General features: G+C 43.6%; 1 long non-coding RNA gene across 5 annotated transcripts in view; it reads right to left on the reverse strand.

The window, feature by feature from the left end:
* Positions 1–16,132, reverse strand: part of LOC129620804 (uncharacterized) — a 145,287-nt gene that overhangs the window by 112,400 nt on the left and 16,755 nt on the right. For 2 of the 5 annotated variants that reach the window (XR_008698727.1, XR_008698725.1), the window contains exon 2: positions 1,118–1,174. The exons of 2 other annotated variants lie outside the window; for them this stretch is intronic. This is a non-coding gene — a long non-coding RNA (uncharacterized LOC129620804). Of the gene's footprint in view, positions 1–1,117; positions 1,175–14,190; positions 14,327–16,132 lie in introns of all 5 variants that reach the window. One more of the 5 variants, XR_008698728.1, reaches the window with a different exon arrangement.

Consider the following 16,132-nt stretch of genomic DNA (forward strand, 5'->3'; position numbering starts at 1 on the left):
CATGTACGGATGTGAGAGTTGGACCATACAGAAAGCTGAGCTCCAAAGAATTGATGCTTTTGAACTGTGGTGCTGGAGAAGACTCTTGAGAGTCCCTTGGACTGCAAGGACATCCAACCAGTCCATCCTAAAGGAAATCAGTCCTGAATATTCATTGGAAGGACTGATGCTGAAGCTGAAACTCCAATACTTTGGCCACCTGATGCAAAGAACTGACTCATTGGAAAAGATCCTGATGCTGGGAAAGACTGAAGGCAGGAGGAGAAGGGGACGACAGAGGATGAGATGGTTGGATGGCATCACTGACTCAAAGGACATGAGTTTGAGTAAACTCCAGGAGTTGGTGATGGACGGGGAGGCCTGGCGGGCTACAGTCCATGGGTCGCAAAGAGTCGGACATGACTGAGCAACTGAACTGAACTGAACTGGGGGTGGAAGTCTCCCTCTCCATGCCCTTCATGCCTACCAGGTGTCACCAGAGGAGTTTCAACACAGCACTTGGAAAAGAAGACCACGGCTTCCCTCGTGTGCGTGTGTGTGTGTGTGTGTGTGTGTGTGTGTTAGTCGTTCAGTTGTGTCTGAGTCTGTGACCCCCTGAACTGCAGCCTGCCAGGTTCCTCTGTCCATGGGATTCTCCAGGCCAGAGTACTGGAGTGTGTTGCCTGCCTTTCCCTTCTCCAGGGGATCTTCCCCACCCAGGGACTGAACCTGGGTCTCCTGTATTGCAGGAGGATTCTTTACCCTTTGACCATCATGATCAGCTCTAACTGTGGAGCATCAATAAGCTGGAGCACAATAAAATTAGAGGTGGGAGAGATAAAATCTAGAATGTCTTTATTTCAAGTCGGTGATTTAAGAGCTGGCACACTCCACACACTTGAACACACAAGAAACTCTACCCCGGAGACAGCAAAACCTCCCCACAGCCTAGGCTGGTGTGTGGGTCTGAGGGGTGATGCTGTTCACCCCAGAAGTGGAGAACTGGGTAGGAAGCCAGGAAAGAAAAGAGGAGTCATTTGCCTCTGCCTTGTGTCTGCCCTCCATTATGCAGCTTCCTTATTTTATTTAAAAGTATATGTGGATGACTTCCCTGGTGACCCAGAGATGAAGACTTTACCTTCCAATCAGGGTGTGCCAGTTCCATCCCTGGTCGGGGGGCTAAGATCCCACATTCCTGGTGGCCAAACAGACAACAGAAGCACTGTTGTAATAAATTCAATAGAGACTTAAGGAAAAAGGGGCCCACATCAAAAGAAATCTACAAATAAACATCAACCGAAAAAAGCATATCTGTGAATGCTCTGAACATACTTCTGTATCTTCTTCCTAAATGAAGCTAAACATGTCTGGACTAGAAAATACTGTTATCATTACTATCTGAATAAAAAGACAGAAATTAGGGATGTGCCTCCAGACAAGCTCAACAGTGGTTTTTCTGCCACCTTCAAGGTACTCTGCTGCTCTGTGCTCAGAATTTTCTCACCCATCACGAAGAAAGGTACACCGCTCTCTTGAGGAAAATGGGAAGAGGGGCAACACCCTCTCAGGGTTGGAAAGTCGCTTAGTGCTGTTTTCTCATATTTATCTCCCCTGGTGACCAAAAAGTGTATTTCTGAGATGCCTCTTTTTAATTTTTCACTATGCTTTAATCCACAAATAAGCATAATCAAAGATACTATTTATAAAGCCACTATTCCTTTCCAGAATTAGTAATAAAACTTTTCACTTAACTTTGACAACCTCGAACTGAGTATTACCGTCACATCTGGACGACGAGACGTCAGAGGCACAGAGAAGGTGGACAAAGCACCACACCTCACAGTCCTAGGAGTTGCCAGAGCTGCAATTCCAACCCACGTCTCTTTGTCTCTAAAACCAAAGCTCTTCACCACCACACTAGACACGTTGCCAAGAGGCAGCCCGGCATACCCAGAGTTAACAGGATTACAGGAGCTGGTGCCAGAGACACCCCCAGACATGTGTTTCTGCCTAGCTGTGCCAGCTGGTGAGTCCACACTGCCGTAGTCCCCTCTGGTGCCTTTGCCCCGCTTGGCTACGGCCTTACCCTCCAGAATCCTGGCTTTGACTTGCTGCACTGACTCTCATCTCTTTGTTTCTGACTTTGGTGTCTAGTTTCCGGTCTCATTTATCCCAAATCCTCACCTCTAATCAACCCTTCCAGAGTAGTTTTGTCTGTCGGTCTGGAAGCCCATCTCCTGAACTGGAAGCGATCAGCATGTGAGCTAAGAAAGTCTTTCTATCAAAAACTTATGTGTGTTAGACACAGATACACTTTATTTAAAAAATAATAATAAGCTAATACTAAGATGACCCGCCAGCTAGCCTGATGATAGACCTCCAGGAATCCTTTTGCTTCCTTCAGAGAATTCCTCACACCCCACATGTCTGCAGAAAACAGCCTTGCCAGATCAAACCGAATCCACAAAACCATCAGGTTCTTGCTATTTTTCCCCAGGCCTAGCTTGCCACCTACTGGCAAGAAACAGGAGCAAGAATCCAGGAGCTAGGACACAGGACAAGAAAGACAGGAGTTAACCAGACAGCTGCCATCTGCCAAATACTCATGTCCTTAGATCTTCTAAGGCCCAGATCTTCCTGACGGCCACAGAAAGACTGGGGCAAGGCAAATTCTCACTCCCAAGATGCTAGTGACATCTGTGTCCCCCTAAAGAAACCCTCTGATACATAAATGGCCTTTGTGCCCTTCTTTGGCAGAAAATTTTCTTCCATTTAAGAAAAAGCATCAGACAGAAGGGGCAAGCGTGAACATCCCAGAGAATTTTCCAGAAGACAAGCCAGGAGGAGTTTCATGCTTCTCAGTGTGCCAGCTGACAACATGAATACACAAGCCTGCAGCTGAGGGGCCAGTGGACAAAGGGCTGAGAAAGAAGTTCACTGCTCTTTCCAGGAGCTTGAACTGGTGAGCCCCAACTCGAAGGAATGCCAGTAACATGCTACAGACCAAACTAAACCCTAATGTTAATTCTCTTACTGACCTTGAGTGGAAAGATTCTCTGAAAAATAATAATATCCTTGCCAAGCTCACATAAAAATAGAAATTTCTACATTAAACATATCAAAAATATATCATGCAAATTTGATTTCAAGGTCTTCTTTTTCCAGACCCCTACCCTTGCAACATCCTGAATATCTCAGTAACAGAGCATCCTTCCAAAAATAACTTTCTTTTTCAAGATTTGATCTTGTTCCCTAATCTTCTCCACATCCTGAGAAAAGGTGAGAATAAGGGAGAAAGATGGGCCCATCACTGCCCTCTGCTCTCTCTTGTTAGAAACTCCTCTAATGGGCTGTAAGTAAATTAAATGTTGGGGTCTTCTCTCCATTTAACGTGCATATGAATTTCAGGTTAATCACGACAAATTGACCGCCCGTGTTCACTTCCTTTCCCTTCCAACACTCGACTAAAATCACAATGACAAAATTAAAAAGACATCACCCCCCAGGACAAAGAGAATTCAAGAGGAGGCAATGGCAGACAAAGATCCTGGCACATGTGTGGAGCCCTGAGCACTGATGGACCTCACTCCATACATCCTGGTACATGTATGGAGTGGTATTTCCACGTAACTGCCCATGTGAATCAGTGCTACAGAGAAGCACAGGAATTGAGTCTGCAAGGTCACTGAGGAGATCCGTGTGTGTGCAGGCTGGAATCAAGTCTAGAGAGAGAGAAGTTAGAAGCCAATTCCTGCCACTGCCCCCACCAACCCCATCCCCACAGAACCAGGTGACCGGCCTGGTTCTCACCCACCACCGGGCTCCCCTCCCTGCCCGCTCTGGAGACAGAGGTTTATTCTCCAAGGGAAGCAAGTGTGAGAGGCTCAGAATTCTGGGAAGCCAAGCACAGCGAAGGACTCAATGTGGCACCAGGCAAAAAATTTAAAAAATAAAAAGGCTTAAATAAAATAATTCAGAGTGAACTTAGCCCATCCCTCCTCCACTTGCGCCTTGAATACCGGCATCCAGGTTTACACACCACTGTGGACTCAGACGGTGTAAACACTAATTATTCATTTAATCAAAGTTATGTCACAGTCATTAATGATTTAACCAAAAATTTGGGGATAACTGTAGGGAAGATTCAGAGAATGTAGGTGGCAGAGAGGAAGGAAGAGGGCTGGAGCCTTAACTGCTATCACAGAAGTCTAGAAATAATGTGAAATTGATATATTTGAAAATAGAGGTTAAAAATTAATCCTTGTAAATATGCAGATAAACATCAAAAGAAACCGTTAAAAGAGTAGAAAGTAATTGCTTCTCAGATGAAAAGAGAGGGGAATTGATCTTTTTTATAAGACTTCTTGTATTAAAATTATTTTTAAATTAGGTGCATGTGTTACTGTGATAAATATTTTTTAAATGAAAATCGTGAAGCAGTTTCATTTTGAAGACTAAAAATTCAGAAGATGCGTGGTGGTAATGGTTACACAACAATGGTACTGCACTTAACACCACTTAAAAACCATTTAAAAGGTAAATTTTAATGTATCTATTTTTACTACCATAAAAAAAGGTTAATTAAAATAGCATTTGGTGATTAAATCAGGGATAATGGAACAGCCGACCATTTGTTGCCATCCATATTATGTGGCAAGACTAAGGGATTTTTCTTATATGCATAAACTTACAGGCTTAAGCTGCTTGGTCCCAGGCAGTCATTAATTTTTACTCATATGTGAATGCTTAGTCACTCAGTCATGTCTGATTTTTTGCAACCCCATGGACTACAGCCCGCCAGAATTCTCTGTCCACAGAATTTTCAAGGCAAGAATACTGGAGTAGGTTGCCATTTCCTACTCCAGGGAATCTTCCCAACCCAGGGATAGATCCCGAGGCTCCTGCATCTCCTGCATGGCAGGCAGATTCTTTACTACTACATCGTAAATTCACTCAAAAGTTATCAGGCAGGGAGCGGTCCTACGATGGCAGAGGAATAGGATGGGGAGACCACTTTCTCCCCCACAAATTCATCAAAAGAACATTTGAATGCTGAGTAAATTCCACAAAACAACTTCTGAATGCTGACAGAGGACATCAGGCACCCAGAAAAGCAGCCCATTGTCTTCAAAAGGAGGTAGGAAAAAATATAAAAGACAAAAAGAGAGACAAAAGAGATAGGGATGGAGATCTGTCCTGGGAAGGGAGTCTTAAAAAAGAGAGAAGTTTCCAAACCCCAGGAAACACTCTCACTGCTGAGTCTGTGGTGAGCCTTGGAACCACAGAGGGCAACATAATCGGGAGGAAAAATACATAAATAATTAAAACCCATAGATTACATGTCCAATGGTAACTCTCCCAGCAGAGAAGCAGCGCAGATGCCTGCACCTGCCACTAAAAAGCGGGGGCTGGGCAGGGAGGCACAGGCTACATTGCTTAGAGTAAGGACTGGGCCTGAATCCCCCCAGGGCAATCTGAGGGAACTAACTTGGGATAGCAAACCAGACTGTGGGATAACTACCACGCAAAAACTCCTAACCTAAGACACCACCAGGCCCGCTCACAGAATAAAGGACTGAGCAGAGCTACATGAAAAGCCCTAACCTAAGACACCGTCAGGCCCACTCACAGAACAAAGGATTGAGCAGAGCTAGCCAGCTGCAGACCAGCCTATCCCTCTCCGGTAACAGGCAGGCAAGGGCAGCCAGAGTCAGAAGGGGGCAATCACTGCCCCAGAGAGGCATTATCTACCAAACTCCAAGCAGGCTTCATTGCTAACCAAGACTTCTTGGGATTCTGGATGGTCAACATCCGCCTGAGAAGGTGCACCAGTTGTACACCCAGAAAACCAAGCGGCAGGGACGGGGGAGGCAATAAGTCACAGCGGCCACGCTCGCCAAACACCTCATCACCTGAGCTGCTCGGACCTGGGAAGGGCATAAAACGCAGGCCCAAACGAGTCTACGCCTCTGAGGACTACCCAAGTGCCTGAACCTGAGCGGCTTAGACCTGGGAAGTGCATACAACCCAGGGCCAGCCTCAGACAGTTCCCGGCAGAGCAACCTAGAACCTAAGCAGTGTAGACAGGGAAAGCACACACGCCGTGAGTGGGGGCAAACCCACTGTGGCTGAGACACTGTGCGCACTCCCCAGTGTTGTTTGCAGCGTCCCTCCCTCCCCACAGCACGTCTGAACAAGTGAGCCTAAAAAGTGTTCACCACCGCCCCCTTGTGTCAGGGCGGAAATTAGACACTGAAGAGACCAGCAGACAGAAGAAGCCAAAACAAAGGGAACCGCCTTGGAAGTGACAGGTGCAATAGATTAAAACCCTGTAGTTAGTATCGACTACATAGGAAGGGGCCTATAGATCTTGAGAAACATAAGCCGGATCAAGGAACTATCTGAAAATGAACTGACCCCACACTGCCCACAACACCAGAGAAAGTTCTAGATATATTTTTACTATTTTTACTATCATTCTTTAATTTTTTTTATTTTTAAGTCCTCTATTACTCTTTTAATTTTCATTTTTATAACCTACTATTACTTTGCAAAAAAAAAAAAGAGACCCTACTTTTTAAAGTAAACTTCATATATTTATTATAATTTTGTGAATTTTTTTTCATTAATATTGTATTTTTGAAAATCAAACTTCTCTGGATTTTTAATCTTTGCTTTTTGGTATTTGTTATCAATTTTTTACCTTTAAGAACCCAATCTTCATTACCCATTTTTACTTGGGAGCAAGATCACTGGCCTGATTGCTCTCTCCCCCTTTGGATTCTTTTTTCCTCCACCAGGTCGCCTCTATCTCCTCCCTCCCCCTTCTCTTCTCTACCCAACTCTGTGAATCTCTGTGTGTTCTGGACAGTGGAGAACACTTAGGGAACTGATTACTGGCTGGATCTGTCTCTCTCCTTTTGATTCCCCCCTTTACCCTCCTGGCCACCTCTGTCTCCTTCCTCCCTCTTCTCTTCTCTGTATAACTCCGTGAACATCTCTGAGCAGTCCAGACTATTCAGCACACATAAGGAAGTGATTACTGGCTAGCTTGCTCTCTCCTCTTTTGATTCCACCTCATCTCAACCTGGTCACCTCTATCTCCCTCCTCCCTCTTCTCTTCTCCATGTAACTCTGTGAACCTCTCTGGGTGTCCCTCATGATGGAGAAACTTTTCATCTTTAACCTAGATGTTTTATCAATGGTGCTGTATAGATGGAAAAGTCTTGAGGCTACTGTAAAAATAAGACTGAAAACCAGAAGCAGGAGGCTTAAGTCCAAATCCTGAGAACATCAGAGAACTCCTGACTCCAGGGAATGTTAATTGACAGGAGCTCATAAAACGCCTCCATACCTACTGAAGCCAAGCACCACCCAAGGGCCACAAGTTCCAGAGCAAGACATACTACACAAATTCTCCAGCAACACAGGAACACAGCCCTGAGCTTCAATATACAGGCTGCCCAACATCACTCCAAACCCACTGACATCTCATAACTTATTACTGGACTCTTCATTGCACTCCAGAGAGAAGAAATCCAGCTCCACCCACCAGAACACCAACACAAGCTTCCCTCACCAGGAAATCTTGACAAGCCACCCGTCCAACCCCACCCACAGTGAGGAAACTCCACAATAAAGAGAACTCCACAAACTGCCAGAATACAGAAAGGCCACCCCAAACACAGCAATATAAACAAGATGAAGAGACAGAGGAAAACCCAGAAGGCAAAGGAACAGGATAAATCCCCACCAAACCAAACAAAAGAGGAAGAGATAGGGAATATACCTGATAAAGAATTCTGAATAATGATAGTGAAAATGACCCAAAATATTGAACTCAAAATGGAATCACAGATAAATAGCCTGGAGACAAGGATTGAGAAGATGCAAGAAAGGTTTAACAAGGACCTAGAAAAAATTTTAAAAAGTCAATATATAATGAATAATGAAATAAATGAGATCAAAAACACTCTGGAGGGAACAAATAGAACAATAGAGGCAGAAGATAGGATTCGTGAGGTAGAAGATAGAATGGTAGAAATAAATGAATCAGAGAGGAAGAAAGAAAAACGAATCAAAAGAAATGAGGACAACCTCAGAGACCTCTGGGACAACGTTAAATGTCCCAACATTCGAATCATAGGAGTCCCAGAAGAAGACAAAAAGAAAGACCATGAGAAAATACTTGAGGAGATAATAGTTGAAAACTTCCCTAAAATGGGGAAGGAAATAATCACCCAAGTCCAAGAAACCCAGAGAGTCCCAAATAAGATAAACCCAAGGCGAAACACCCCAAGACACATATTAATCAAATTAACAAAGATCAAACACAAAGAACAAATATTAAAAGCAGCAAGGGAAAAACAACAAATAACACACAAGGGAATTCCCATAAGGATAACAGCTGATCTTTCAATAGAAACTCTTCAGGCCAGGAGGAAATGGCAGAACATACTCAAAGTGATGAAAGAAAATAACCTACAGCCCAGATTACTGTACCCAGCAAGGATCTCATTCAAATATGAAGGAGAAATCAAAAGCTTTACAGACAAGCAAAAGCTGAGAGAATTCAGCACCACCAAACCAGCTCTCCAACAAATGCTAAAAGATCTTCTCTAGACAGGAAACACAAAAAGGGTATATAAACTCGAGCCAAAAACAATAAAGTAAATGGCAATGGGATCATACTTATCAATAATTACCTGAAACGTCAATGGGTTGAATGCCCCAACCAAAAGACAAAGACTGGCTGAATGGATACAAAAACAAGACCCCTATATATGTTGTCTACAAGAGACCCACCTCAAAACAGGGGACACATACAGACTGAAAGTGAAGGGCTGGAAAAAGATATTCCATGCAAATAGAGACCAAAAGAAAGCAGGAGTAGCAATACTCATATCAGATAAAATAGACTTTAAAACAAAGGCTGTGAAAAGAGACAAAGAAGGACACTACATAATGATCAAAGGATCAATCCAAGAAGAAGATATAACAATTATAAATATATATGCACCCAACATAGGAACACCACAATATGTAAGACAAATGCTAACAAGTACGAAAGGGGAAATTAACAATAACACAATAATAGTGGGAGACTTTAATACCCTACTCATACCTATGGATAGATCAACTAAACAGAAAATTAACAAGGAAACACAAACTTTAAATGATACAATAGACCAGTTAGACCTAATTGATATCTATAGGACATTTCACCCAAAAACAATGAATTTCACCTTTTTCTCAAGCACACACAGAAACTTCTCCAGGATAGATCACACCCTGGCCATAAATCTAGCCTTGGTAAATTAAAAAAAAAATTGAAGTCTTTCCAAGCATCTTTTCTGACCACAATGCAGTAAGATTGGATCTCAATTACAGGAGAAAAACTATTAAAAATTCCAACATATGGAGGCTGAACAACATGCTGCTGAATAACCAACAAATCACAGAAGAAATAAAAATATGCATAGAAATGAATGAAAATGAAAACACAACAACCCAAAACCTATGGGACACTGTAAAAGCAGTGCAAGGCGAAGGTTCATAGCAATACAGGCATAACTCAAGAAACAAGAAAAAAGTCAAATAAATAACCTAACTCTACCTAAAGCAACTAGAAAAGGAAGAAATGAAGAGCCCCAGGGTTAGTAGAAGGAAAGAAATCTTTAAAATTAGGGCAGAAATAAATGCAAAAGAAACAAAAGAGACCATAGCAAAAATCAACAAAACAAAAAGCTGGTTCTTTGAGAGGATAAATAAAACTGACAAACCATTAGCCAGACTCATCAAGAAACAAAGGGAGAAAAATCATATCAATAAAATTAGAAATGAAAATGGAGAGATCACAACAGACAACTCAGAAATACAAAAGATCATAAGAGACTACTATCAGCAATTATATGCCAATAAAATGGACAACTTGAAAGAAATGGACAAATTCTCCAAAACTGAACCAGGAAGAAATAGAAAATCTTAACAGACCTCACAGGCATGGAAATTGAAACTGTAATCAGAAATCTTCCAGAAAACAAAAGCCCAGGTCCAGACGGCTTCACAGCTGAATTCTACCAAAAATTTAGAGAAGAGGTAACACTTACCCTACTCAAACTCTTCCAGAAAATTGCAGAGGAAGGTAAACTTCCAAACTCATTCTATGAGGCCACCATCACCCTAATACCAAAACCTGACAAAGATGCCACAAAAAAAACTACAGGCCAATATCACTGATGAATATAGATGCAAAAATACTTAACAAAAGTCTGCAATCAGAGTCCAACAACACATTAAAAGATCATACATCATAACCAAATGGGTTTTATCCCAGGGATGCAAGGATTCTTCAATATCCACAAATCAATCAATGTAATACACAACATTAACAGATTGAAAAATAAAAGCCATATGATTATCTCAATAGATTCAAAGAAAGACTTTGACAAAATTCAACATCTGTTTATGATTAAAAAAAAAAAAACTCTCCAGAAAGCAGGAATACAAGGAACATCAGATCAGATCAGATCAGTCGCTCAGTCGTGTCTGACTCTTTGCGACCCCATGAATTGCAGCATGCCAGGCCTCCCTGTCCATCACCAACTCCCGGAGTTCACTCAGACTCACGTCCATCGAGTCAGTGATGCCATCCAGCCATCTCATCCTCTGTCGTCCCCTTCTCCTGCTCCCAATCCCTCCCAGCATCAGAGTCTTTTCCAATGAGTCAACTCTTTGCATGAGGTGGACAAAGTACTGGAGTTTCAGCTTTAGCATCATTCCTTCCAAAGAACACCCAGGGCTGATCTCCTTCAGAATGGACTGGTTGGATCTCCTTACAGTCCAAGGGACTCTCAAGAGTCTTCTCCAACACCACAGTTCAAAAGCATCAATTCTTCGGCGCTCAGCTTTCTTCACAGTCCAACTCTCACATCCATACATTACCACAGGAAAAACCATAGCCTTGACTAGACGAACTTTTGTTGGCAAAGTAATGTCTCTACTTTTGAATATGCTATCTAGGTTGGTCATAACTTTCCTTCCAAGGAGTAAGTGTCTTTTAATTTCATGGCTGCAGTCACCATCTGTAGTGATTTTGGAGCCCAGAAAAATAAAGTCTGACACTGTTTCCACTGTTTCCCCATTACTCAGCCATTAAAAAGAATACATTTGAATCAGTTCTAATGAGGTGGATAAAACTGGAGCCTATTATACAGAATGAAGTAAGCCAGAAAGAAAAACTCCAATACAGTATACTAATGCATATATATATGGAATTTAGAAAGATGGTGACTGCAGCCATGAAATTAAAAGACACTTACTCCTTGGAAGGAAAGTTATGACCAACCTAGATAGCATATTCAAAAGCAGAGACATTACTTTGCCAGCAAAGGTTCGTCTAGTCAAGGCTATGGTTTTTCCTGTGGTCATGTATGGATGTGAGAGTTGGACTGTGAAGAAAGCTGAGTGCCGAAGAATTGATGCGTTTGAACTGTGGTGTTGAAGACTCTTGAGAGTCCCTTGGACTGCAAGGAGATCCAACCAGTCCATTCTGAAGGAGATCAGCCCTGGGTGTTCTTTGGAAGGAATGATGCTAAAGCTGAAACTCCAGTACTTTGTCCACCTCATGCGAAGAGTTGACTCATTGGAAAAGACTCTGATGCTGGGAGGGATTGGGGGCAGGAGGAGAAGGGGACGACAGAGGATGAGATGGCTGGATGGCATCACTGACTCGATGGACATGGGTTTGGGTGGACTCCGGGAGTTGGTGATGGACAGGGAGGCCTGGTGTGCTGCGCGATTCATGGGGTCGCAAAGAGTTGGATACGACTGAGCGACTGAACTGAACTGAACGATAACCCTGTATGAGAGACAGCAAAAGAGACACAGATGTATAGAACAGTCTTTTGGACTCTGTGGGAGAGGGCGAGGATGGGATGATTTGGGAGAATGGCATTGAAACATGTATAATATCATATGTGAAATGAATCACCAGTCCAGGTTCGATGCATGACACAGGATGCTTGGGGTTGGTGCACTAGAATGACCCAGAGGGATGGTATGGGGGAGGGGGGGGTGTTCAGGATGGGGAACACATGTACACTCATGGCGGATTCATGTTGATGTATGGCAAAACCAATACAATATTGTAAAGTAATTAGCCTCCAATTAAAATAAATAAATTTATATTTTTAAAAAAGTTATCAGTTATCATTCTCTACCATCTGAGCCACCAGGGAAGCCCAATGCAATAAGCGCTTGACTAAAAATGATAAGAACAATGAAAGACACATTTTGAATCAAACAGTTTAAAGCTGAACAAAGACAGAAGAGTTATCAATAATGTATATCTAAGAATCTAAGAGGTAGTCTGTGAAAATACCTAGATGATACCTCATAGCAACCACTCCATGAGTGATTGTCAATGCTGAACAGAAACTGGAAACAATTGCTGTACGGTCGGTGTATATTAACAAAGTTTTACAGTAATTTACCCAATAATTCTATCCAAAATACCAGGGAAGAGTTTCAGAGGAGATGCCTTTTGAAGAGAGCATTCCCAGGAAAGCCAGTGGCCTCTCCCAGAGGTCCAGGCTGTCCAAATACAACAGAAATACTGGACCTGGGGAGGCTGATGTTTAAAGCTTCAACAGCCACAGGGCCTCTGAAATAAAGTCAGCAAGAAATGGTGTTACAGGGCAAAAGAAGGCTTTCTCTGACAATCTGTCACCCTGAAGAGAGAGACGGACAGTCTGAGGCTGGGCAGGGAGACACGGGCTTGGACAGGGCAGGGCAGGGAAGGTGGAGAGAGAGAAGTTGATCTGTGGTCTAGTTATTTGCTAATTAATTTTCTTGGTTCTACTATCCAGAGGCAATTATCCTTCAACTTCACTCACGTTCCCCTAGCTTAAACAAACCGAAAACTTCACCTGCGGAAACTGCCCCATTTTTCAAACCACCCAACAGAAGCAAACAGGACAATTCATACAGAGACTCAGTAGCTTAGAGAAGAGGTGTGTGCATGGCATCCCCCTCCTTCTCTGTTGGTCTCAGAGTTCATCTTTAACTTATGATTTGGATTTCCCTGGTGGTTCAAACAAGTTAAAAAAAAAATCTGCCTGCAATGCAGGAGACCCAAGTCTGATCCCTGGGTCGGGAAGATCCTCTAGAGAAGGGAACGGCAACCCATCCAATATCCTGGAGAATCCCATAGAGAGAGGAGCCTGGTGGGCTACAGTCCATGGGGTCACAAAGACTCAGACACAACTGAGTGACTAACACTTTCACTTTCTTTCACTATTTAGAGGCAAGTCTTCAATTTTTATTTTGTTGTGCCTCCATGTCCTCCTACACAGGCTTCCCTGGTACCTCAGAGGGTAAAGAATCTACCTGCAATGTAGGAGACCCAGGTTATGTCCCTGGGTCAGGAAGATCCCCTGGAGAAGGAAATGGCAAACCATTCTATTTTCTTGCCTGGAGAATCCCATGGACAGAGGAGACTGGCAGGCTACAGTTTATGGCATTGCAAAGAGTCAGAGAGGACTGACTAACACTTTCACTTTTCACTATGTCACCCTTAAGAGAGGCAAGCCTTTCTTAAGTCATGTCCAACACAAGGAGTTGGACATACTGAGTGATTGAGCATACCCTTAAGACCAAACAAACAAATTGTCTGATGGAGCTCATTCCTATGAAATCTTACATGCTTATGGAAGCACTTATCTCCAAATCATCTAATTAATGCTACCAACTGACTTCCTCCGGTCTTGACCTGAAAAATATCTCTTTTCAGGTATTCTTGGGAACGTTGGGAATCTGGTTTAGTTTCTCCATGATGGAGGATCCCACATACACTTTAATTCTCTTCCATTTCCACTGTAACATTACCTGTATCCTCTTTAGTTCCCCATCGAACTATGAACCCCTCTGAGGAAAGACTGTGTGGTATTCATTGTGAAAGCAGTAAGAGCTGACAGAATAGAGACACACAAAGCCAGTGCTATGGGTCCCTGTGTTAACGAGCTCAGCCCACCCTGGAAGGGGTTGTGCATGTGCATGCTTAGTCATTCAGTCATTTCCAACTCTTTGTGACCCCATGGCCTGTAGACTGTCAGACTCTTCTGTCCATGGGATTTTTTTCAGGCAAAAATACTGTAGTGGGTTGCCATGCTCTCCTCCAGGGGAGCTTCCTGACCCAGGGATTGAACTCACATCTCCTGTGTCTCCTGCATTGCTGGTATATTCTTTATCCACTGAGCACTTGTAGGTGGTTCTTATTCCCACTGCTGGTTTCGGGCATCTCTAGTCCCCAAAGGTTCCATCAGGCCATGGGAGTCTGTCAACATACCTGTATAAGACCAAGGGCGAGGATGTAATGCCTGATGGTGGGGGAAGATTGGTGGGTAAATGTCCTGGTTTCCTAATGCTCAGTGGAACAGTTCAGAGCTGTGTTCCAGACAAATTTCTCTTGTGGTCTCCAGCACAATGAAGATCCATTTGTCCATGGTTGTCCACGGCTCATTAATGGCTTTCCTTGTCTTGTTCCCACAATCCCTCATAGAAATTTCTGCAACCACCTCTCAAATAAACTTCCCATATGGAATCTTTGCTGCTAAGTTGCTTCAGTCGTGTCCGACTCTGTGCGATCCCATAGATGGCAGCCCATCAGGCTCCACCGTCCCCGGGATTCTCCAGGCAAGAACACTGGAGTGGGTTGCCATTGCCTTCTCCAATGCATGAAAGTGAAAAGTGAAAGGGAAGTCGCTCAGTCATGTCCAACTCTTAGCGACCCCATGGACTACAGCCCACCAGGCTCCTCCATCCATGGGATTTTCCAGGCAAGAGTACTGGAGTGGGGTGCCATTGCCTTCTCTGATGGAGTCTTTGGGAGAGCCCAAATGGAAGAATCGCAGCAAAACAAATAGCTGTTCACCATTTGGAAAGCAGCTATAACATGTTGCTAGAGGCTGCATGGCTAATTATATTAAAAAAAAAAAAAATCAAGAGACCACATGACGAGAGCTGCCATTCAGGAGCTGGGTGTGGTCAGATCCATGAAGGTCTAAGGTCAGGCAGGCACAACATCAGTGGCTGGCACAAGAGAAGGGTTACATTTGGACTGAGCCCAAACAGGTTTCAGACACAACAAAGTTGCACAAAAAGGCATTCTAGACCCCAAGTTGCCAACCTTTGGTAGCTCAGACAGTAAAGAATCTGCCTGCAATGCAGGACACTTGGGTTCAATCCCTGGGTTGGGAAGTTCCCCTGGAGTAGAAAATGGCTAACCACTCTAGTATTGTTGCCCAGAGAATTCCATGGACAGAGGAGCCTGGTGGGCTATAGTCTATGGGGTCACAAAGAGTTGGACATGGCTGAGCAACATTCAGTATTTAGCACCAGGTAGTGCTAATGGCAATGGCACCCCACTCCAGTACTCTTGCCTGGAAAATCCCATGGATGGAGGAGCCTGGTAGGCTGCAGTCCATGGGGTCGCTAAGAGTTGGGCACGACTAAATGACTTCACTTTCACTTTTCACTTTCATGCATTGGAGAAGGCAATGGCAACCCACTCCAGTGTTCTTGCCTGGAGAATCCCAGGGATGAGGGAGCCTGGTGGGCTGCTGTCTATGGGGTCGCACAGAGTCAGACACGATTGAAGCAACTTAGCAGCAGCAGCAGCAGCAGCAGCAGCACTAATGGCAAAGAATTCACTTGCCAATGCAGGAGATGTAAGAGATGTGAGTTTGATCCCTGTGTCAGGAAGATCCCCTGGAGGAGGGCACGGCAACCCACTGCAGTATTCTTCCTGGAGAATCCCATGGACAGAGGAAGCCTGCAGGATACAGTCTATAGGGTCACAAAGAGTTGGACAAGACTGAAGCAAATTAGAACGTATGTCCCTCCCTTAGTTGTCATCTATGATCTTATGAAAGGGTCCCAAGTACCAGTTGATGATAAAAGGAAAAAAAAAAAGAACAGCAGCAAGCCTGGTTCATGAATGAGTCATAAAATGTGCTACTACCACCATAAAAGGTACCCTGAAAAAGTCCTCCAAGTAGCATACATAGTCATTAATTTTGTGTAGAGGGAGAAGCGATCAGAAGTCAGGATATTCAAGAACTCCTGGGAAGTGGCAACTGACTTGGTAGGTTGG

Source organism: Bubalus kerabau, chromosome 10 (genome assembly GCF_029407905.1).
Source record: "Bubalus kerabau isolate K-KA32 ecotype Philippines breed swamp buffalo chromosome 10, PCC_UOA_SB_1v2, whole genome shotgun sequence".
Taxonomy (NCBI): domain Eukaryota; kingdom Metazoa; phylum Chordata; class Mammalia; order Artiodactyla; family Bovidae; genus Bubalus; species Bubalus kerabau.